This window comes from Chiloscyllium punctatum, chromosome 5 (assembly GCF_047496795.1).
Source record: "Chiloscyllium punctatum isolate Juve2018m chromosome 5, sChiPun1.3, whole genome shotgun sequence".
Taxonomy (NCBI): Eukaryota; Metazoa; Chordata; class Chondrichthyes; order Orectolobiformes; family Hemiscylliidae; genus Chiloscyllium; species Chiloscyllium punctatum.
In genome coordinates this window covers 55,679,555-55,705,478 of record NC_092743.1, presented here as the reverse complement: position 1 = coordinate 55,705,478, position 25,924 = coordinate 55,679,555, and the positions used below count along the sequence as shown (strand labels likewise).

The window sequence follows — 25,924 nt, the reverse complement described above, 5'->3', positions numbered from 1 at the left end:
AGCTAATTGGCTGAATCTTGCTCAGCAATTTCTGTCCTATCAAGCTTGGTCCTGAGCCTTTTATTAATATCGGTGGTAACTGAACCAGCTGTTTCTTATAAGAGACTGGAACCGAAGTTGTACCCTTAAACTGTAAAGGTTCCCTGGTTATAGGTTCTCAGTCTACCCAAGGTTTTGTGCAAATGTAAGGGCTGGAGTCCAGCGCAAAATTTGTTAAAGACTGGGTCTGTGATCACTGAAATGGCCACTCTGGTATTTCCCTCCATTAGAACTGGGTGACCATTTAATCAGACGTTTATTTTGATTGGTTCTGATTTGGATGTTGCTAAGTCCAATTTAACTGTTCCAAACCAGATCTATGAGGACTTTCTAGTGTGTGCATTCTGCTGGCCATTAGCTTACAAGCTCTCCTACTCAGTTTAATTCTTTTGCTGTCTCGACTCTGCATAATTGCAGCAACTACAATGGCTTGCCGGCCTGGATCCTGAAGAATATTTTAATCGGTTGGACAAGGCCTGACTTTGTTTTAGAGTTTTGATGTGGGCTGACCTAGAGTCCTTCTGTTCAGGATATGTCCTGAGTGAGACTATGCAATGGCCTTCAATCAAATGGTGTTCCCCAAGCTCAGGTGGACTGGTGAGGATGTCCACTTCCATTGGAATACCCTGCAACTCATATTCTCTATCTGCTGCATTTTCTAAGGATAAAGCTAGCTGTAGTGTCTGTTTAAACTCCAGCTGGGCTTCAGCTAGTAGGAGCTTTTGTATGGTTACATCATTAACCCCCAAAACACATGGTCTCCCAGCATCTCATTAAGAGTTAAACCAAAGACACATGCCTCTGCCCGTTGTCTTAACCTAGTCAAAATTTCCGATACAGATTCACCTGGTTCTCGAATTAGAACATAGAACATTACAGCACAGTACAGGCCCTTCGGCCCTCGATGTTGCGCCGGCCTGTCCTACCAATCTGAAGCCCATCTAACCTCCTCCACTATTCCATGTACGTCCACATGTTTGTCCAATGACACCTTAAATGCACTTAAAGTTGGCGAATCTACTACTGTTGCAGGCAAAGCATTCCATACCCTTACTACTCTCTGAGTAAAGGAACTACCTCTGACATCTGTCCTATATCTATCACCCCTCAATTCAAAGCTATGCCCCCTTGTGCTCGCCATCACCATACTTGGAAAAAGGCTCTCCCTGTCCACCCTATCTAACCCTCTGACTATCAAATTGTCGAGTAAAACTGATAGAAACTCAGAATTAGAGGAAACTAGGGGTTATAATATTCCTTAACTGAATCTGTCAACTCTTGAAAGGTTTTAGTATGTGGTGCTACTAATAACCGAAAAAGCTGCAGACTCACAAGTTGTCAGGAGAATTACTCACTGTTTTTCGTCTACCCCAGTGTCACTTACCTGGAAAAAATAATGCATTCTTTCGACATACTGGGTCCAGTTTTCGACAGCAGGATCGAATGAGTCAAAGACAACTGTTGCGAGCAGGTTTCTTCACGAAGGTGTTTCTCTCCCCATCTCTACCGAAATAACTCCATGGAGGCCAGCATCCCATCACCAAGTCACCCTTTATTTCCAATGTGGAAAGTCCTTGACACTTATTCAGGGCCCTCAGAGCCAGCTCTCAGAATGAACCGAACCTCTAACCCTCCTGTTTATATCTGTCAGCCAGGGCTTCCTGACTGGACTAGATTAACAGCCCCAGTCATGGGAACTCCCATTCTATGACTTGTGGTTATAATCACTACAGTACACACTTGCTTGTCCCAAATACTTGCTTGGGACAAGGGCACAATCATAAAAGATGGCCTTTTGAGCTGAACCCTCGTTTGAGTTCTGCCCCACATGCCTGCCCTTTTTCTAGTAAAAACCAATGTGGATGTGTGACCTGTATAGGCTTCCCCCTTAATGTTGTAAGCCTTTAACAACAAGCCAGACTGCATTGTGAGGGAAATTTCTTCAGCAGATCAAGATGGACAGGCTTCACTGTGAACACTGTAAGCATTTACTCCAAAGTAATCATTTTTTTTCTATCAGAGTCCAAATTAGTGAAATGTTTATACTCAGTGGAACTTGGAGGAAGATGTCCACCCACTCAGTTTGTGCCTTATATAGTTGGGTTTATGCACGGACCTGTTTCCCATTTTTAGCTTGCAAGATTGAAACTGTGAAAGCAATTACAGTGGCTTTGGGTATTAATGAGTGTGCACATTGTGCTAATTAATGAAAAACAGGTTCCCACTGACTATCTTCAGCAAATTTGACCGGCCTGAAGTGTCCTGAGAACTTAACAGTCAATCTTTGACCTGCCTTTGGGAAACAAATTTTGCCTCTTGCCCAGTTAAGTCCTCCCACCCACCCTTCTAATATCTTTAGCCCTTGCTTGTGATTTCCTGATGAGCGGTCCCAGCAGCTGGGATTTACAGTAGAAGCTTACATGTGGCGATGCAGCTCTCAAAGAATTTGCAAGATTGAAGAAAAATGCAATAAACCTATTCGATACTATGTCATCTTTGACATTCCTTTAAAAAAAAATTTTGGTAAAACATTTAGACACCTTGCTAATAACATCAAATAATGAAAGCATGACAATTAGAATGGCATTCCCGTTAAACATGAAGGCACTGATTTACTGTGAAAGATGGCATTCTTTAAATGAGATGTCAAACCAATGGCTCATCAGAAGATTCTATCTAATATTCTGACGGGAGCAGTGAGTTCTTTGGGTACCTTGGTGATCGTTTAACTCTCTACTAACTGAATTCAAATCAGATCAACTGGTCACTGACGCAATGTGGATTATCATATCAATTTTCATAACACTATTATTAGCATTTTAAAACAACTTGTTTTATGTCAACCTTATTGAGGCATTTGAGATGTAGAGACATGAAACACTGATTGCTTTTTGACTGTTTTCAGACATCCTGGATCCTTTCCAAGAGATTCAATTCAACATAAGAGCATGTGATTGAGTCTTAGAGAGGAATTGTCCCTCTCTAACACCAGTGTCCTACATTCGATGGACTGCAGAAACTGAAGAAAATTCTCACCAACACCTTCTAAATATCCATCAGGGATGGACACTAAATGCTGGCCTTGCCAGTGATGCTCACATCCCTTCAAATAACTATAAGTACAGTGTGTCTGATTGCATGCAGCACTCACAACAAGGTCAACAATTGAAAGGCACAACTAAGTGATACGTTAGTATAATGTACAGACTGAATTGTCATGACAGAAGCATGGCTGCATGGTTACAAAGACTGGAAACTGAATATTCAAGAAAATTCAATGTTTAGGAAAGTTACACAAGAAGGAAGAAAGAGATGGAGTTTTGCTGATTATAAGAGATGGGATCACTCTATTGTAAAGGGAGGATCTCTGACTCGATCAACAATATTAAGTGGGACTAAGAAACGACAAAGGATTGCAGCCATTAAGTGACAGTTACGTAGTGAACATCAAATAGTGGTGGGGGTAGTGCAGGGCATGGTATTAATCTTGGAGACACATGGGGTGTGGCAGCAGACTAGACTCCCTGAGCTGGAGCTGGTCCACTCCATCTGGTTCTTTTCTCTTTTCACTCTCTTTTTGCATCTTTTTTTCTTTTCCTTTTTACCTCCCGTTCTTGGGTGGCATCGGCAATGTCCAGGGTGAAAGCGAGCAAGGACACCCGGTCTCAGTGGGAACCCAAGGGCTCCTGGCCTCAGTTTGGACCCGATGACTCCCGGCCTCACTGTGGACCCGAGGGCTCCCGGCCTCACTGTGGACCAGAGGGCCCCTGGCCTCACTGTGGACCCAATGACTCCCGGCCTCACTGTGGACCCGAGGACTCCCGGCCTCACTGTGGACCCGAGGGCCCCTGGCCTCACTGTGGACCCGATGACTCCCGGCCTCACTGTGGACCCGAGGACTCCAGGCCTCAGTGTGGACCCGAGGACTCCCAGCCTCAGTGTGGACCCGAGGGCCCCTGGCCTCACTGTGGACCCGAGGACTCCCAGCCTCACTGTGGACCCGATGACTCCCGGCCTCAGTGTGGACCCGAGGACTCCCGGCCTCAGTGTGGACCCGAGGACTCCCGGCATCACTGTGGACCCGAGGGCCCCTGGCCTCAGTGTGGACCTGAGGACTCCCAGCCTCAGTGTGGACCCGAGGACTCCCAGCCTCAGTGTGGACCCGAGGACTCCCGGCCTCACTGTGGACCCGAGGACTCCAGGGCTCACTGTGGACCCGATGACTCCAGGCCTCAGTGTGGACCCGAGGAATCCCGGCATCACTGTGGACCCGAGGGCCCCTGGCCTCAGTGTGGACCTGAGGACTCCCAGCCTCAGTGTGGACCCGAGGACTCCCAGCCTCACTGTGGACCCGAGGACTCCAGGGCTCACTGTGGACCCGATGACTCCAGGCCTCAGTGTGGACCCGAGGAATCCCGGCATCACTGTGGACCCGAGGGCCCCTGGCCTCAGTGTGGACCCGAGGACTCCCGGCCTCACTGTGGACCCGAGGACTCCCGGCCTCACTGTGGACCCGAGGACTCCCGGCATCACTGTGGACCCGAGGACTCCCGGCCTCACTGTGGACCCGAGGGCCCCTGGCCTCAGTGTGGACCCGAGGACTCCCGGCCTCACTGTGGACCCGAGGGCCCCTGGCCTCACTGTGGACCCGAGGACTCCCGGCCTCACTGTGGTCCCGAGGACTCCGGGCCTCACTGTGGACCCGAGGACTCCCGGCCTCACTGTGGACCCGAGGACTCCCGGCCTCACTGTGGACCCGAGGACTCCCGGCCTCAGTGTGGACCCGAGGACTCCCGGCCTCACTGTGGACCCGAGGGCTCCCGGCCTCAGTGTGGACCCGAGGACTCCCGGCCTCACTGTGGACCCGAGGACTCCCGGCCTCACTGTGGACCCGAGGACTCCCGGCCTCACTGTGGACCCGAGGACTCCCGACCTCAGTGTGGACCCGAGGGCCCCTGGCCTCACTGTGGACCCGAGGACTCCCGGCCACAGTGTGGACCCGAGGTCTCCCGGCCTCACTGTGGACCCGAGGACTCCCGGCCACAGTGTGGACCCGAGGGCCCCCGGCCTCACTGTGGACCCGAGGACTCCCGGCCTCACTGTGGACCCGAGGACTCCCGGCCTCTCTGTGGACCCGAGGGTTCCCGGCCTCACTGTGGACCCGAGGACTGCCGTCCTCACTGTGGACCCGAGGACTCCCGGCCACAGTGAGCCCTCGATGAGTCCTGGCCTCACTGTGGACACGGATTCCTGGCCTCAGTGTGGACACGGATTCCCGGCCTCAGTGTGGACACAGATTCCTGGCTTCAGCATGGACTCAAACACCTGGCCTTAGTGTGGACACGGACTCTCAGCCTCAGGGTGGAGTCTGGTGCATGTCTGGGTTGGAAGAACGGTTATTCTGAACTTATTTCTCTATTTTTCTAAATTATTTCTGGGCTTTTTGATGTCTTTATTTTTCTAATCTTTTTCCCTAAGAATTTGTACTTAAGAATCTATACCTAGGTACCTTGGTGCCTAAGATGTCACCATAAATGGCAACTTGCAAATCTTTCACTGTACTCATGTGAATACATGTGACAGTAATGCTAATTCTAGTCAGGAGATGAGAGAGGTGTGAAGCAATGGCAATGTAATCATTGTAAGTGACTCTAATCTGCATATAACCTGACTAAATCAACTGAGTATTAAAACTGTGGAGGACAAGTTTCTGGAATGTGTTAGAAATGGTGTTCTACAGCAGTATACTTGGGGGCTTGCTATTTTTGATCAATTATTCGGCAATGAAAAATGGCAAATTAACCCTTAGAGGTGAACAGATACAATACAAAAAATGTTACCTTTTGTTTGAAAGTGAGGTAGTTCATTCTGTATCAAGCGATATTATGAAAGAATGAGACACAAATCGACTGTTAGGAGTGAGAAAAAAAATAAAATCCACAACTGTAGATAGATAGTGGATACTCTTTAAATCTGGTGCATGACTTCCAGCAACTACACATTTGTCCAACATGCAAAAACTCAAAAGGTTAATCAGCTGTGACTAACAAAGGAAGTTCAGGATTGTATAAGGTCTTTTAAAAGGAAAGGTCTATAAAGTTGCCAGAAATAGCAGCAATTCAGAGGATTGGGAGGATTATAGAATACATCAAAGGAAAACTTAAAACTGCGAAGGAAAGAGAGAAAAGAATATAAATGAAATTTAGCAATAAAGAAAAGAATCATAAAACCTTCAATATGTACTTAAAACACAGATGTTTTGCTAAAACAAATGTGGGTCCATTACAGACAGAGTCAGAAGAATTTATAATGGGGAATAGAGAAATGACAGAGAAGCTAAATCATTATTTTATGTCTGTTTTTCACTGAGGAAGACAGTAGAAATCTCCAAGAACAAAAGATCCACATATCCAGGGAGCATAAAGAGTTGAAGACAATTAACATCAATAAGAAAAAATTGTACTGGAGAACTTGGTGGTACTGGAAGTTAATAAATCCTCAGATGCTCTCAGTCTATCTTCCAGAATACTGAAGGAGGTGGCTACAGAGATAGTCAATACATTGGTGATTATGTTCCAAAAATCTTTAGACTCACAAATGATTCCTGTGGACTGGAAGGTAGTAAATGGCCCCACACTATTTAAGAAGGGACTGAGAGAGGGAGAAAACACAACTACAGACCTGTTAGCCTTCTATCAGTAATAGAGAAAATTCTAGTACCTATTATAAAGGATTGGATAAATAGACATCTGGTTGATAATGATCTGATTTAGCATTTTCAGCATGGAGCTATGCTCAAAATTATGTTTGATTAAGGTATGAAAGTTTTTGAAAATGTTACCAACAAAATTGATCAAGGAAATCTGGCAGAAGTATTATGCTTAAAGTTAGTTAAAAACCAAATGAGATAGGAGATAATGCATTGGCATGGATTAATGATTAGCTAATAGCCAGAAAGTAAAGAGTAGGAATAAGTGGGTCATTTTCACATTAGTGGGGTCCCATAAGAACCAGTACTTGGGCTGCAGCTGTTTACAATGTATATCTATGATTTGGAGTTGGAGACCAAATGTAATAATTTTAAATTTACAGATGATACAAAGCTAAATGAGAATGCGTGTATTGCAAGGACGATATAAATGTAGTTTTGGGCAGGCTTAATAAATGGGTAAGAACATGACTGGTGGAATATAATGTGGCAAAATGTGAAGTTATCCACTTTGGTAACAGGAACAAATGTGCAACTTATTTCATAAATGGTAAGAAGTTGGGAAGTGCAGATGTACAAAGAAACCTAGATGTCCTTGTTGATAAGTGACAGAAGGCAAACAAGTTGTTCGGAAGGTTAATGGAATGTTAGCCTTTATAGTAAGAAGATTTGACTGCAGGAGTAGTGAATTCTTGGTTGAATTGTGCAGGATCTTAGTTAAATCTCATCTGGAGTACTGTGTGCAGTTTTAGTCTCCTTATCTCAAAAACGATATTATTGCCATAGAGGAATGCAAGAAAGGCTCAAAGACTCATCAGACTGTTTACTGTGTAGGCAGAACTGTCCTATGAAAGATTAGGTGGACTAGGCTTGTATATTCTCTAGAAGTTTGAAGAATGAGATGCAATCTTATCAAAATTCATATATAAATTAGAGAGTTAGACAGGATGAATTCAAGTAAGATGTTTAGAGCCAGGGCCATAATTTGAAAAAAAGAGGATTCCTTTGAGGTCCAAGATGAGGAATAATTTTTTTTTCACTGAGGGTTGTGAACCTTTGGCATTCTTCCCCACAGAGGACTGAGGGCCTCAGTTTTTGAGTACGATTCAGGTAGAGATTTATTGATTTCTGATTATCAGTGGCATACAGGGCATAAGCACGCGGTATGTAAAGTGTTCAATCGGCCATGATCATATTGAATGGCATGATAGGCCCGATGGTCTGACTGTGCAATTCCTGTTCCTAAATAAAGGCAGCGCCTGAATGTTGAGTTGTATTGTGCTGGAGTTCTTGGTCTTGCAGCATCTGTACCTGTGATGAATATGCTGCAAATGCAGTTAGTTGCAATATTCTTTCATTTTTCTCCAATTCCGACACATCTCTGATCTCTTTATTGGTACCAAAATCAGAGTTGCTATTAAAAATAAAGACTTGTATTTATATTCTGCTTTTCATGACCTCTGGAAAGTCTTTTAAAGCCCATGAAGCACTTTTGAAGAGTCTCTCTTGATACTTCTTCACGGATAAAGGTTTTAGGAAGGTTGTACTCATCAGTTGCAGACTTGCTGGTAGCTAGTCAGATGGCTGCTTCCTCCTTCTTGAAAAGTGCAATGGGACCTGTAAAGATCCACATGAGTTGGTTTAACATCTCACTTGAAAGACAACACTTCCTCCACTGCAATACTCCCTCAGTAGATAAATGCAGCATGTGATATAGTAACACATATTTTGTTTGTGCTACTATTTTGTGATAGTTTGGGTTAATGTTGAAGCTAGTGATAAAGATATGCAATGACATATATCTTTCTATCAGTGCTGCTGAAGTCTGATCAGTGCTTTGAAAAAGCTTCAGTGTGTCAGGTCACCACAATATTCTAGTTGCCTATTTTGTTTTACTCTCCATACTCAATTGAAGTCAATATAGAAACCAGAGTCCACTGTTTTTGCTTCAGCAGATTTATTTTCACTCTGAGGCATTGCTTTCATCAGAAGAACTGGGTCAGGTTTGAACGACCTCTATCCTGATTGTATCACATGCAACGCAATGCTGTTTCTTTTAATAAAAAAGTCTCTTTCAACACTGCATTAGCAGTGAAAATGGCTTGGAAAGCATTTTTTGGCAGATGGCAGCGGTGCCATTATTTGATTTGAAATCAAATGTACATTGCAAAATTTTCTTTATAGTGACTATGAAATGGTGCAAGATGCAGATGTGGCAGAACTGTTAGCACCTCTTTGCATGGATGACATGAGCATTTCGCCACTCACTTTTCGTTTATCTGGGAGGCATCATAGGAGTAGGGTTAGGTAAGATTGGGTGGTGATGGTGGTGGTGGTGGGGAGGGAGGTGGTTTGATGGTGTCTGTTATCATTCAGGACAGCAAGGAGCATCATAGCCATGTCTGTCAGTGGCATTTTCAAGGTAACCTGTTCATTAACATTTTACGACTGGTTTGGCCAATGAACAGCAGCAGGTATGATGAAGGGCTTGCCTGATGTGCTCTCAGTGTTTAAAAAGACAACACAATGAAGCATCTTGAAGATCTTGGAATTTAAGAGAAGAGGGCAAGAGCTAATAGGGTGGAAGTAAGATGAACAGAAGCTATGCCCAGTTTCAATGCTGTTGTGCTGGGGGTGTTGGAGGGGCCAGAAGTTGCTGGATAAAGATATCATTCCCAAGCAGATTGAGGAAGAAACATTTAGCAGAGACCAAAGAAACATTGTTGGAGATTGCTAAAGGGACTCAGCTTCAGGAACACAGGGAAATGCTCTGAGGTGCAACATAGGAAATGTTTAGTCCTTTAAGGACTGATCCAGGTCAGGAACAATGTGCTCAGTGGTGCATTCACCAACATCTTTAATATGCATGTCACCCCGATTACTCGCTCTGCCTTCTGAAGTTACTTCAGATCAATTCTTCCTACCTTTCACTTTCTGCCTATGCATTTCCTATGTCCCATCTATCTAATCACCACTGACTCTTGTTCCAAGCCTGATGCAAAGTCCGACCTCTTCCAGATACTCACCCTACAAGCTCTCTCCACCAGATGGACACATGCCATTACCTTCAGTCACAGCACTGCCCTATTCCTTCTCTCAGAAGAAAACACAGAACACGATCAAGAGGCAGAGATCTGAATATGTTCCCTTCAATTGCCTCATTACTAACACGTGCAGAGCATGAGGGGCTGGATATCAACTATATTCCTGACATGCTTGAACACCAGAGATCAGGACATAGGGACTTCCTGCTACCTGGTGACAGAATGAAATATCAGACAGTCACATATTATATGGCATGCAGTCACATTGACCTGATGATTCTAGGATGAAAAGGTCATTTTATGAAGAAACGTTGATAAGTTGGGCCTGCATCCGTTTGGTACAGCCACAACACATCGGCAAAACACATCGCTGCAGAAGAGGGGCAGAGAGTCGCCAGATATGACCGCCTCCACAGCCTGCTGCCTGGGCCTGTTAATAGCCAACTTGGCAAGGCCCAGGAGCAGACCCAGGAGGATATCCTCTGACTTCCAGAAGCCAATCCTATTATTTTTAGATCCACTTAGAAACTAAAAGGTGATCCTATTGAAACACAGAAGACCTTGAGGGGATGTGGGATGTACAAGAACTGGACGAAACTTAAAAAATCAGATCAGAATTATTTTGTCTCAGAGAGCCCAGAGGTGAATCCCAGCTATTTTCTAATTAACCTGTTCAGAGAGTTTTTATGCACCTGTGGAGCAGGTGGGATTTGAACCAATCCTCCTGGCCCAGAGGTAGAGACACTATCATTGCACTACAAAAGCCAATGTTTTTAATACATATCTATTTTATAATAAATCTGTTACAAGATACTATTACACATGTCTCAAGAAGGTGGGATTTTAAGCTAGTCCTCCTGGTTCAAAGTTAGGGACACTACCACTGTGCCAATACAGCCCTAAGAAGGCATTCCTATCTTTTTCTTTTATATCCAGAAGTGCTCTGACACATAACAACAGGTTTTTCTCCATCACCAATCACCTATGTTTTCCAATTGAATAATTTACATTTTAAACCTGCAGGGAAATATAGGGAGGGGGCCAAATCAGCATGAAGTTGGAAGTCACAGAACCATGTCTTTTTTTTCCATATCTAGAATTGCTCTTGCACATAACTGAATGCTTTTCCCCCCACAATTACTATAGTACAGAAGCCAATCTTAGGTATTTTCCAATCAATATGTTTCAAGATATTATTGCATACCTCTGCAGCAGGTGGGTCTTGAACCCAGGAATCCTCATTCAGCGATAGGGATATTGCTACCATGCCACACGAGCCCCACAGAACTCATTCTTATTAAGTTATGTCCAATTAATGATACCTGCTCTTAATTATCTCTGAATTCTGCTTAATAGCAGGGCTCTTGCGATACAGTAATAGGGTCCTGTCCTCCGAGCCAAGTGTCTCTGATTTAAGTCTCACCTGCTCCAGAGATGTGTAATAAAACATCTCTGAAGAAGTTGATGAGAAAATACCTTTTGGGTGATGCTTAAAATGACCTACAAATCTACCACTAGCAATCAGAACCAGATATTCTCACATGTACCCTCTGCTGAATAATTAACAATTCTTGAAATGGATCACTAGAGGTAAAGACACACTTATTCTTTCAATGCCCATGTAATTTCATAATTTAGTCTACTTCAATATTAAATTTGGCCATTTCCTTAAAAGAGGTTAAGTTCAGCCCATACCATCTGCAAAGCTCCTCCTTGCCACACAACTCAGCCCAATGGTTTACAAAAACAGAAAACCTCCTTTTTATGCCATTTATCCAATCACATTTTCATTTTTCAAATCTGTTTCCATTTCAATCCATTTGGCCTATGTGAGAAAATGGAATTAATTGTGAGATTACTATTCTAATTTTTTTTTAAACTGACAAACTTACTTTGCAAGATCTCATTCTCTTCTTTCAGTCAGTTATTAATTTTGATGTTACCACAATCTCAAGCTGATCATTCTCCCTTTCCAAAAAAACTCACCACTCAATTGGTTAACTTTGTTTACTTTACCACCTAGGACTTAAGGGTTATATTTGTAGAAAGAGTAGAAATAGTCTTTTTAATAGTACAGAACTTGGATAGTGCCGGAAAAAGCCACATCTTGCCAAAGCTGTTTGTCTTGCAAACCTCAGGACATGTTACAAGAAATGCCAATGTAAATGTAAAAGAACATTTAAACAGTAAAGCAGGAAGGTACTGACTGGTTGACAAGAACACTCTGATTGGTAGAGGGGTTGCCATGGTGATTGTACTAGATTAGATTATGACTATCCATTAACTGCCAAGCATTGTTTAAATGTTAAATAAGGTACATCGGACAAATATTTTCTAAAAAAAACTGAACAAGAAAATGGCTGTCACCCATTTTGTTGAACTGAAACATGGAAAGCGTGTGTACATGATTTGTTTCGGGCTTCAAAGAGCATAGCCCTGACTATTAAATATGTATGTGCAAGTATAGCACATGAATGGAAACAAGAGAGCTCAATCCAGAAGGTGAATGCCTTTATAACACAACATGTAAACCTAGAAGAGCAGGAGTGCTACTACCAGGCATAAGTGGCTCCCAGTAATCCCCAACCAGCATGATCTCCTTGCTTCAGCAGACCATGGATTAATGAAAGAATCAGAGGTCAAGAAGAAAAAAAAAAGTATGTTTATAACAAATGTCAGTTGGATAATACATCTGGGAACTAGGCTGAATACAGAAGTACCAAAGAGGAATTGCAAAAGCAAATAGTAGTAGCAAGGAATCAGTGAGAACATGAGACAAGCTTGACAGCTAACATAAAATCTTCTATAGGTATACAAATAGTAAAAAAGTGGTCAAAGACATGACTGAGATACTGAATTAATACTTTGCATCTGTCTTTACAAATGAAGAAGCACCTGTGCAGGTAGAGCAGACATTTGTAGTATTTAAAATTGGAAAGGAGGCTGTACTGGATAGGCTGCCTGTACTTCAGGTTGACAGACACCAGGACTGGATAAACATAATATCATAAGAAACAGGAGTAGGGGTAGGCCCCTCAGCCTGTCCCATCATTCAGTAAAATCATTATTGACCTGCCCCAGGCCTCAACTCCAGTTTTATGCAGTTCCTCATAGCCCTCAGATCCTCATATTTCAAAAATCTATTCCCCTGCTTTGTAAATACTTTCAGTAATCTAGTTTCAACAGTTCAAAGATGTGCAGGGCAGGTGAATTGGCCATGCTAAATTGTCCGTAGTGTTAGGTAAGGGGTAGATGTAGGGGTATGGGTGGGTTGCGCTTCGGCGGGGCGGTGTGGACTTGTTGGGCCGAAGGGCCTGTTTCCACACTGTAAGTAATCTAATCTAATCTAAAAAAACTCTCTGGGATTGAAAATTTCAGACATTCATTCCCTGGTGAGAAAAGAAAATGGTTTGACACTAGTTTTAAATGAGTGTCCTTTATTCTGTAACTATGCTCCCCAGTTTGAAACATCCCCACTAATGGAAATACCTTCTTAACAATTACCCTGTCAAGTCTCTTGTGTGAACAAAGGCTGATCATCTTTAGTGGCACTTGGTAAACCAGTCCCTTCATCCCAGAAATCAGCCTAGTCAATCTCTTTTGAACAACCTCCAATGTCTGCAGCTTCTTTCTTAAATATGGGGACAAAAACTGAATACAGTATTCCAGCTGCTGCCTCACCAGCACCTTGTACAATTGTAATAACACTTCCTTATTTTTAACCTCCAACCCCGCACCCCCTCACTCCAATCTATACAGTCCAAGATTCCAATTGCCTTTCTAAAGCTTGCTACACCTGCATGTACCTGGGGTTTCATGTTACAAGAACATCCAGATTTCTCTACACTTTTTTGAAGTCTCTCTAAACAATTTTATGTTTTGATTTTTCATACCAAAATGCATGACCTCATACTTTCATACATTAAATTCCACCTGCCAATATTTTACCCACTCCTGACCTATCTTGCCTTGCAAATTCATTATGTCCTCGTCACATCATGCCCTCCCACTTATTTTTGTATCAATGGCACACTTGGATACATTACACTTTCTCCCTCCCCAGGACTATCTTTGTAATCCTCTACTAGTTACGTCTTCCCAAACGACAAAAGACCCATTAATCCCAACTCTTGTCTTCTGCGTGTCAACCAATCCTCAATTCATAATATATTACCCATAATACCCTGAGCTCCTATCTTGTGCACAAACCTTTTATGTGTCATCTAATCAAATGCCTTTTGGAAATGATGCGAGGCACCTGAGGATACTAAAGGAAGGGAGAATGGAAATTGTAGACCATTGCTCATTATGTTCCAATCTTCCTTAGTCCGAAGGATAGTTCCAGAAGACTAGAGAATTGTAAATGTAACACCACGGTGCAGGAACAGAGTGAAAATAAATGTGGATTTATTAAAGAAAGTCTGCATGGATTTGTGAAAGACATTTGAACTTAACTAACTTGCTTGAGTATTTTGATGAGAAAACAGTGAGGGATGATAACAATAATGCGCTTGATGTGGTGTCCATCAACTTCTGAAAGGCACTTGGTACTAAACCAATAAGCAAATCTGTGAACAAAGACCGAGTTCTTAGACAGTCGTAACAGGGATACAGCATTGTTTGTTTGACAGGAGACAAAATGGTGAAGGGGCTTTTCTTTCAGACTGGAGGAAGGGTTATTGTAGAGTTCCCCACTAGGCTCAGTGTTGGGACCCCTGCTCTTCCTGGTATTGGAGGTCTTGACCTTGTCTAACAGGTACCATTTTCAGAATTTAAGAATGGCAAAAAACTTGGAAGTAATGTTAAATGAGAAATGCAGGACTTCAAAAGGACAAAGATTACTGGATTGACCAAACAATTGTAAGATGAAATTTAATGCAATGACAAGTAAAGTGATTCATTTTGGTAAAAGGAACACAGGGAGACACTACAAAGTGAAGGATATAATGTTAAAGGGGGTGGAGGACCTGGTTATAGATGTATATAGATTATTGAAAGTGATCACATGAGATGTGTTTAATAAAGCATACAACATCTTAACCTTTATAGACTTTATTAATAGGATTTTGGAGTGCAAATGAATGTTAAGAGCACATAAAATCCTGCTTTAGTCTCAATTGGAACATGCCTGGATGTCACACTTCAGGACAGATGTGAAGGAAAATTAACAAAGTTACCAAAAAGATTCACAAAAATTCCTGGAATGAGGGACATAGATTGGTTAGCAAAGCTGGGACTTGGGGAAGAGAAAGCCAAAAAGACATTTGATAGATGCATTCAAAACCATGAGGAGTCTGAACAGAGTAGACCGGGAAAAACTGTTCCCATTATTGGAAAGATCAGGAACCAGAGAAGATAAATATAAGGTAATTATGAAAAAATGCAATGGATCTACAAGGAAAAAAACATGTTCGACAGTGAATGTTCAGATGTACTAACTCAGAGCCCCGTGGAGTTAGGGCCAGGGACAGAAATCACAGCACCCCAGCTGAAACATAGCAGCCCTGCTTTCCACCCACTTTCCAACCCAGCCCAGGGCACACAATTCTGACATCCATCCTGAACATAACAATCCTGCCTTAACCCAAGCGCAGGGTTGACTTAAAACCCTGGATCCCGAGGTATGACTGCTCCACCCATCCCATTTTGAACACAGCTGGAAAATATATTCAAGAGATAATTGAATTATTATAAAAAAAAATAAAACTGTACTGGATGAGGTTTTGTTGGGGTTGGGGGGTTGTGGCGGGGTCTGGTGAGACAGGCAATAAATTGCTCTTACAGAAAGCCAGCGTGAGGCCTCTTTCTGTGCTGTCACTGTTTGTAGTTGTGTGTGACTAAAAGACATTAGAGAACACTGCATTTCAAAGCTGAAAACAAGTTTTACGCCAAAATATATTTACTCAATCAACTGCTTTTCACTCCACTGGTTTCCTGCAAATTGAATGCCTCCCATTTGCACATCCACATCAATTCACTCTAACAACAATCCAAGGAAACAGCTAATTCAAACATGGGTACCAATTGTAAAATAGGCAAATCAGTGAAAAATTAATTCCTGTCCATTGTCACACTTAATGAATAGTTGGCCTCTCAAGCAAATCAATCCCATTTATATTTCCAAAATTCTCAGTTAACAACTAATTCATCAAAAATATAATGCAACACTTACTCACTCACTCACTCCAATTCAGATCAAATTTCCTCCATCCATTCAGCTTTGTACCCATTTTGCTGACTTCGCACAATGCATCTGAATTAAAAACAGCAGCTGCTGACCTGTATCACAGGGAAAGTAACAAGATTATGATCAGTAGGCAATCCTGCTCAAATTATAATCATTTTTATAATTAATTGCTTGGTGTTGCAAAACTTCAACATTGCTAAAAGGAGACATGAAGTTGCAAGTTTTATACAGCTACATAAATGGGCACATCTATGGGCATAAAATGGACAAGTCTATTCCTTGCGTCCTAGTCCTGATGGCAGGGGGATTGGTTAGCTTGGATGACTAGCATGCAATACAGAGTGATGCCAACAGCATGGGTTCAATTCCTGCACTGGCTGAGGTTACAATGAAGGACTCTCCTTGTCAACCTCTCTCCTCGCCTGAGGTGTGATGATACTCAAATTAAACCACCACCAGTCAACTCCCTTTCCCTGTAAGGGGAGAGCAGCCCTATGGTCTTTGTGGGGGGGGTCTATGGTTATTTTAGCCTGATGAATGCAAAGCAAAATGCTCCAATTTTGTCTCCTTCTAGCAATATTTTGATCATACTTGTTCCCCTGCCATGAGGAAGTAGCCTCTTCCCTACAGTTACAATGATGCTACGACTGATGTTAAACTGTATTTAATCATGTGGCTTTGTCTGGTTCAGTAACATTCTCAGCTCTGGGTCAGAAAGTTTGGGTTTTAAGTCCTGTTCCAGAGACTTGTACAAATACCCTAGATGAAAACTTTAGTTCAACAAAGAATATGTGTTGTACTGATTGGTGTTGCATGTTTCAGATGAAATATTTAACTAAAGCCCTGCATGCTCTCTCAGGTGAAGATAAAATAAACCCATGGCATAGAAGAACAATGGCATTACTCTGTTTCCTTTGCCAATATCTGTCCCACCATCAATGCCAATAAGAAAAATGTAGTCCTTATCTTGTTGCAGTTTTTGGGATCAAATTAGATGAAAATTGGTTCTGTTTCCCACATTCTCATAACTCAAGGGTTAAATTGGCTGTAAAGCAATCTGATTTACCAAGACATTATGAAACATACAATAGAACTGCACATTTATTTATCACCCCTCAAATGTTAATGCACTCGAAATTTTTTTAAAAAGCTATCTTTGTTTCTTACTTAAATACAACTAAGTGAAATCAGTGAGAATGTAACAGGAAATCAGAATGGGATTCCTCTTCAGATGCAGCACAAGTCTGTAATCAAAACTAAAAATGCTGCATAAACGGGACATCTCCTAGATTTCAAATCCAGTCAAATTCACATTGAAGCATATGTCATTTGCAAGTGATCCTGCTAATTTCTGATTAATTTCATAATGTTTCAAATTAACCAGCTACTGAAATTGACGTCAAAGCATAACTAGAAATATATCAGCCAATTTTAAGTCTGAACCAGTTATGGTTGGGTAGAACGTAAAACTACATAAAATTATCTGAATTTAAATGAATACTTACCTCCATCACGCCCACTCATGTCTGCTTTCAGTTTTAACTCAAGGCAATGGGAATGAGTAACCAGCTTGCTCCCAAGCTGTGGGAGTACTTAAATATGACCAGGCCATTTTAATATTATGTCGAGACTGCATATCTCAGAATTAATACCCAATTTAAGTTTAACACTAACTGGCTGACAAGCCAAGAGGAATCTCCCAATTAAACTGCTTCATCCATTCCATGACACTTCTGATCTCCTTCCCAATCTGCTGATCCTGCCAGCCAAGGCTACACATTACCCCCACACACCCCACACCCCATCCCTCACGAGTTTTGACCTTCTCAATCTCAAGACACTTCCAAAATTCTCAGTAAAACTCTCCTTTCTTCGGGGAAGCTCTTTCTGCTCTTTCACTGAGGCCCACGCTGATAGTGCCCCAATCCACTGGGGCCACTGAGTCCTCCAATTCCTCTTACCCAATCCACTAATCTCCATCCTTGCAACCTGCTAGCCTCTCCTCCTCCCTCTTCTACATACTCCATCCTCACACACCCAAACCCATATGTGGTCACCAACCATTCTCTCAAACTGGCTGGGATGCAGGGACTAATAATGTTACTCAGGTCTGGCAATTAATTTCAGCAGGACTGGAGGTAAGCTGGCTCCTCTAGATTCTCTCGTCACAGAACTGCTGGCCCCACTCCCACCCTCAATTCCCACACTTTCACATATTGGGGCCAAACTGGTTCTTGAAATTACTGGAACAACAGCATTCTATTGGAAGCAATGCACCTACTGGTATCAATTTATAAAACATAAGGCTTCAGGAAACAACCATAACTTGAATACTTAAATTAAAATCAAACATTTACTGATGGTTAAATTGTACTGGCTATTAATTGGACTTCAAGCGTGGAATTTTCTATTCCCAGAGCTGATGAGCTTCAATTCAATGGGCTCTTTCAGTTTGAGGCAGAAAGATCCATCCTTGACCTTTCTTTGTGGCCAACTGGGGGAGTGCCTTAGGGCCTCAGTCCACTGCTGCTGGGATTAACCCAGCTGAAAGTGGGCCTGTTACATGTGACATGCTTGACCTGTCATACTCTGTGGAGGAACCAAATGTAATCAGTACCTGATCAAGGGTGGTATCCCCTGAGATCCACTCCTGTGCCATTACCTCCAATGTTCCCTGCTGCCGGGCAGCCCCCAAACTAAGACACACCTTGCCTTGAATGTCCATGATCCTGGATGCACTTCCAGCGGCAGCCATGGTTGACTCTGTGTGATGCTGAATGCAAGAGCTGGAGGTTTCTGATTAGCCAACAGCTCTTGCTGGATGGGACCTGGTCTATAGTTGTTTTAATTCAATGCTAAGACAGGGTGGAGACCTTGACTGTGATGCCTTTAGATTTGGCAGATTTCTCTAGAAGAGGCAGTACATGTCTCTCATCAGCTCTCCAACTGATGACACTCCTGATCTCAAAAAATTCCATCCTAAAATACCGTATCGTCCAATTTGCCAATCTCAGCTGTTTCAGCAAAGTCAATCTGGAGTACTTCGCAATCATGAAAAATATGTTTAACAGGTTTATTTGGAAGCACTAACTTTCGGAGTGCTGCTCTTTCATCACCTGAAGAAGCAGCAGCGCTCCAAAAGCTAGCGCTTCCAAATAAACTTATTGGACTATAACCTGGTATTGTGTGTTTTTTTAATTTTGCCCACCTCAGTACAACACCAGCACCTCCAAGTCATGAAAAATATAGTTTGTGTCTCTCTCACTGACATGTAAACATGGAGAATGCTAAAGGTCCTCAGCAGGTCTGGCAACATTTGTGGAGAAAGAAACACAGTTAACACTTTGAGTCCAATATGACACTTATTCAGAAAGGACTTCAGTCACACTGGAAGTGTTAACTCCGTTTCTCTCTCTCCAACATTCTCTGTTTGTTTCAAACTTCTAGTATCTACAGTATTTTACTTTAATTTGACATGTACACATGAATGTATTATCTTTGCAACCACATGGAAATTTTCTTATATCTCAGCCATAATTCACTCCCACATTGCAGGCAATCTTCTCTTTCTCTAACTTGCCCACTGAGCGTGTCAGGCAAGTATGGAAGATATGAGAGATATTTTTCATGAATTACCATAATATCTTGTTATGGACTTGACCAATACCCCTCAAAATGTGTCAGGGAAATAGCCCAGACCCTAATTTTTGTTCTATTTAAAGGTAAGTGTAAGCTGCTGTGTTACAGATGCAATTAGAAGTTGCTGGAAAAGCTCAGCAGGTCTGGCAGCATCTATGAAAAGAAATCAAAAGTTAGCATTTTGGGTCTGGTGACCCTTTCTCAGAGGAAGGGTCACCTGGACTCGAAACTTTAACTCTGATTTCTCTTCACAAATGCTGGTAAACCTGCTGCGTTTTTCCAACAAAGTCTGCTTTTGCTTCTGAATTACAGCATCCACAATTCTTTTGATTTTTATTTATTGTTGCAGATGTGATTCAATTGGGTCAAACTATTAGGCTTTAAGCAAAACAAATTTTATTCTTACAACACAGTTAAAATATAAGCAATATTGGCGCAACTTTAACTCTATCAAAATGCTAAATAAAACAATATGTTATTTAACTGTTTAACATCAACTGTTCCAACATACCAGCATAAACATTCCCTTGGCAAAGGCAAATTCAGCAAAACAGATTTTCCTCATGTGCTATCACCCTTTCAGTGTAGGAGAAAGGATCACCAATATCTAGCAGCAGAGCGAGAACTCAGCATTTTGCTGCAGCAGAGAACAAGCTGTGTCTATCAGCTTCGAGAGCTAGCTCCAAACCCCGACTGAAAGCAAAACTAAAACCCTGGGTCTATGTGAGTCTGACTCCACTCACTCATACTTCTTTTGTCTAATTTAAAATAAAACATCCAGGGAGCTTAAAGCTGTTTACCTGCTGCTTCTCATTGCAGACATTCTGGTACCACTTTGGCAACATCTCTCTGCAAGAGAAACAGCACAGAACAAATCTCCCCTAAAGGTACAATGCACTTAGTGAGTTGTTTTGGATTCTGACTCATGTAACATAGTTTTATCATGTTCATTGTTATCCCTGTTAAAACAAATAAGAAGCATTTCCAAGATGGAGTAATGTCCAACATGGAATGTGAAATACATGGAATCATAGAGTGGTTACAACAGAGAGACTATCCATTCATATTCCATCTAGCTCTCTAAGAAACAAGTCACTAGTTCACTCTCCCAACTTTGCCAACAATTTTCCTTTTTAGATAATGTCCCAATTCTCTTTGAATCCATTGACTGAACATTGATCCTCTGCACTCAGTGTAAATCCAATCCTAACTACTTTCTACATAAAAATATTTTCCCTCAAGACACCGAAATATTCTGGCACAGAAGGAGGCTATTTTGACCATTGTGCCTGCAATAATTCTACTATCTTGTGCCAGTCTCCTGCCTTTTCCCCATTCCTTGCACGCCATTATAATTTAAATAACCTTCCCATGTTCTCTTGAATATCTCAGTTGAACCTGTTTTCACCACACTTCCAGGCAATGCATTCCATGCCCTAACTATTTGATGTATGAAAAAGTTTTTTTTAATCTCACATCACCCTTGTCTCCTTTGCATATTATTTTAAATTGATGACCTCTCACTCTTTTCCCTGTTATGAAAATTAAGGGGACTGTTTCTCCATATTTGCTCTGTCCTGCCTGCTCATGGCTTTGGAAACCTCGATCAAATCTCCTTTTTCTCTTCTTCTGTCCGGGGAAAACAATCCCAACTTCTTCAATCTATCTTCCTAAATATAACTTCCCAGACCTGGAATCATTCTTGTAAAATTGCTTGTGTGCTCTCACCAATTCATTCGCATCTTTCCTATAATGCAGAGCCCACAACTGTGCACAATACTCAGCTGAGGTCAAACAAGTATCTTCAACAAGTTCAACATCATTTCCTTGCTCTTGTAAACAATGCCCCTCCAAGGACATGTTTCATGGGACTTTAAATCATTACCTGTCTGGTTGACTGTCATTTTAACAAGTGGAACAAGAATCAAGCAAAATAAACTACCCTTTCTTTGTACCATGTGATGTTAGAACCCTGCATAAAGGTGTCTACTGTTTCCTAAATGCCGGTCAGAGCACACAACATGTTGTCAGTGCGGAATGTTGCAGCATCAAAGGTTGCGAGGACATCATACAGTTATTAAAACTAATTTCTATTAAATAACAGGAAAAGTGCAGGAAGAATAAACAAAAAGGCTGCATTTGTTTTTGCCTTTGGAGCAGTGGAAATTGTATAGTCAATAATTTGTCTTCACTCAACTCAGATCTACTGGAAGTGGTAATCCATTAAATCCTGTCTGACTTGTGCCTAACACTACCCTACTCTACTGTCATGAAGGTGGTTAGCCCACTTCACACTTCCTACCAACATATCACCATCACCTCCTACCTTTGCCCACCTATTGCCATCTCACCTACCTTTCTCCTAACCCCACCCCCCCATTTATCTCTCAGCCCCCTTCCCCCTCCTCAGTCCTAAAGAAGGGTTATGCCTGAAACATTGACTCTCTTGCTCTTCAGATGCTGCCTTGACCTGCTGTGTCTTTTCCAGCACCATGCTTTATCAACTCTGACTCTCCAGCATCTGCAGTCCTCACTTTCTCCCACTCAATGTCCTCACCTTCTTCCTTGAAACTGCCATTCTCCCAGCTCCTCAGCGCCCATCACATCCACACCTTGCCTGCTCCAGCTGTGCAGAGAAACTGCACTCTAGCATTATGTGCCACACTTAATCTGGAAGATACTGCAAGGCACCTCCAATTAATCCTAGTGTCGGTACACCAACTTGATGAGGCCTATCATCTTTTTCATGATAGCCCTGATAGAAGATTGACCTGCATTGTATCAGTCAGGATGCTGCATACTGGAATCATCAGCCATGTTTGCAGAGGGGAGCCCTTGTCTCCCTATAACCATCCTTGTCAGGCATCCAGCCTTTGGAATGAAGCAGGAACCTGACAGTTATCAAGGATATAGACAGCATCTCCAGTGGCTGACATAGATCTCTTTGGTTGTGTGATAGCGATGATCACAGATGACTGAGAAATTGATTGAATGGTATTATCGAATTCAGTCATGTTATGATATGGCAATCCCAATGTAATTTGTGTGGACATTCTCTAGCACCCTGCACCTGGGGAATGACAGCTATGATGACAAAGCCTGGGCTGCAGCTGACTTTGTCATGGGGAAATGAGGTGATGTGGTATAATCATCGGTAAATTGCATCAGGAATAGCCTTGATACCTTTATGATTGAGGATTGAGAGATATGACACAGTTCCCAACAGCCGCTTGTGAGCAGCCAGTTGTATTAAAAATTAAGCACAGTTATCAGATTGTTGGCGATCCAGATCACAAGTCTTGCTCCAGCAGATGACATGGTCAGTTACTGTGAGTTGACCATCCTCATTTGGTGATGGCACTGAGTTTTACTCACCTGAAGGAAATGACAGCAAAGTCTGTCCACGTTTGGCCTCAGGAACCACCTCCATCGCCTGAGGGGGGGGTCTTCTGCTCTGACTTCTTCATGTGGAAGCTGTTCAGCAGCTGCTCATGTTTGCTGCTGGTCCTGCCTTATGGACCCCTTTACACCTCTTGAATTTCATTGCACCTTCACTGTATCAAGGCCACCTTTAAGTATTACCTTGGTGGTCGGGACGACCTTAGGTGGTCGGGACGACCTTCAGTGGTCGGGACGTACGGAATGTACGGGGAATTGGTGATATTAAATTAAGCATATGTCCATGGCAAAACAGCCCGTGTCAGAAGGCTACTGAAGGGCTGCTGAGGGTACATGAACTTAGGTGGGCGGGCTAGTATGAGAAGTACGGGGAATTGGCAACACATAAATTAAGGTATTTAATTTAAAGAGTGAGGTGTCTACCTGATTCAACCACCCAGCCTTAGACCTGTTGTTAAGAGGGGAAATCCCCCACGCAAACGTCTGGACCCTGAAGTGGGTGCTGAAGAAGGTGACACCGAACCTCAGTAAGGTTAATTAAATTACATAAAGAAATGGTCGATCATAGAAATGGGGAATAAAAATAGTGATTTATGTTTAGAAGGGGACATGAGAGGGACGTCCAAGGACCACATCCCAACGAACAGACCTTTAGAGAAAATGTTAAGGAATTGGGAGTACAATGCTCAGACACGAGGGAAGGATAAAAAAGAAATGATAAACTTTGGTTGTTTTATCTGGACAAAGGAAAGCATTAAAACTCCAAGTATATTTTGGCCCAAATATGGATCAGATGAAGATTGGTTATGTCAGGACTTAAATATATATGTAAATAAGAAACAAAAATACTCCCGTAAAGAATCTGATTATGCTGCCTGTTGGATAGGGAGTCCGAAAATCCTTGTTTTGAAAAAGTCAGAAGAAGGTGATGAGGAAATGAAGGTTTCCCGTTGGGATCCTTTGTCATGTTTACCCCCTCCTTATAATAACGACAATAATGGTCTGTTGTCGTCTTTATCCTCTCCCACAGCGCCCTCCCTAGTACAAGAACTTGAAAAACTTCCAGGGGAAGACCTTCCCCTCAGTCCAATTAAGACTAGATCAGCAGTAAAAAGGACGGAGGAGGGGGACATAGGCGGGGCAGCGGCACAAATATATCCCCTTAGAGAAGTCCCCGTTGGTAACGGCGAAATCGGGTATGTCAACGCACCACTAACTAGCAGTGAAGTTAGATCATGTAAAAAAGAAATGAAAAGCTTGATTGAAGACCCCATGGGATTGGCAAACCAATTGGACCAATTCTTGGGGCCGAATTTATGTACATGGGGTGAATTAATGAGCATCCTGGGGACGATATTTTCGGGAGAAGAAAAGGGTATGATCAGAAGAGCTGCCCTGAGAGAATGGGAAAAAAGACACCCGTTGGGTGAAGGAGTAATACCAGCAGAGAACAAATTTCCCAATGTGGACCCCTGCTGGCAGGGTATGGATGAACACGATAGGGGAGAGATGAGAGACTTTCGAGAAATGGTTATTTTGGGCATTAGAGAAGCAGCACCTAATTCTCAGAATTTTTATAAAGCCTTTGAAATAAGACAGGAAAAGGAGGAAACCCCGTCAGCCTTTTTACAGAGATTAAAGGAAGCCACTAGAAGATATTCAGGAATGAATCCTGATGATCTGGTAGCACAGGGACTTTTAAAGGTCCAATTTGTGACTAAATCATGGCCGGATATACAAAAGAAGTTACAGAAATTAGAAAGCTGGAGTGAAAAACAGATAGAAGATCTGTTATATGAGGCACAGAGAGTGTATGTGAAAAGGGAAGAGGAGAAACAAAAACAAAAAGCTAAAATAATGGTTGCAAGCGGTTGAAGAAATTACAACAAGAAAGCTAGAATCAGAGAACAGAGGAGGACAAGAGAGACAGAGAGCAGATGGGAGGGGAAGGAAGCAACTGGCAGGATGTCATTATTGCGGAAAAACAGGACATTTTAAAAGACAATGTCCAAGGTTAGAACGAAAAAGAGAAGTGGTATCACTGATGATTTTTGACGAAGATTAGGGGAGTCAGGGGTTCCCTCCTCCTGAGACCCACCGGGATAAATTTAAAGGTGGGACCTGAAGAGGAGGAGACAGTGTTTCTGGTAGATACGGGAGCGGCGCGGTCATCCCTAAGTTTTAGACCTAACGGTGTTAAATTAACTAATAAGAGTCTAAGAGTTTCTGAAGTAAAAGGCGAAGGATTCTTGGTGCCCATTTTCGAACCGACCCTAATAAAGGGAAATAACGAAGAAGTAATGGGACAATTATTATATATTCCTGATGCTGGAAGCAATCTCTTGGGTAGGGATTTAATAGTATTGTTAAACTTGAAGACTGGAGTAGAGAGTAGTTCAATAACTGTAACAATGAATAAACTAACGACCACTGATGAAGGACAGATAAACCCTAATGTGTGGGCGAGAGCCAGGAATAGGGGTCGTTTAAACATTAATCCCATTGTAATTACACTGTCACAAGAGAATAAAACAGTAAGGCTTAAACAATATCCAGTTTCGTTAGAGGGGCGCAAGGGATTACAACCGGTAATAGACTCTCTCGGAAAAGAAGGGCTATTAGAACCATGTATGTCACCCTTTAATACCCCAATACTACCCGTTCGGAAACCAGGTTGAACTTACCGACTGGTACAAGATCTCAGACTAGTAAATCAACTGATCCGGACAAGACACCCAATGGTGCCCAATCCATACACCCTTTTTAGTAGGATACTGCGTAAACATCGCTGGATTAGTGTAATAGATTTAAAAGACGCATTCTGGACTTGTCCTTTAGCCTCAGAGAGCCGCGACAAATTCGCTTTTGAGTGGGAAAACCCATACACTGGCAGAAAACAACAGCTCC

At 42.4% G+C, this 25,924-nt stretch overlaps 1 protein-coding gene across 13 annotated transcripts in view; it reads right to left on the bottom strand.

Annotated features, from left to right (window-relative positions):
• The window catches only part of dlgap1a (discs, large (Drosophila) homolog-associated protein 1a), a 766,490-nt gene that overhangs the window by 457,335 nt on the left and 283,231 nt on the right, over positions 1-25,924 (bottom strand). For 9 of the 13 annotated variants that reach the window (XM_072570364.1, XM_072570355.1, XM_072570359.1 and 6 more), the window contains one exon: positions 15,965-16,071. The exons of 2 other annotated variants lie outside the window; for them this stretch is intronic. The gene's annotated coding sequence lies outside the window, so the exon portion shown is untranslated. The remainder of the gene's footprint in view (positions 1-15,964; positions 16,072-25,924) is intronic. 2 more of the 13 variants (XM_072570360.1, XM_072570352.1) reach the window with 1 other exon arrangement.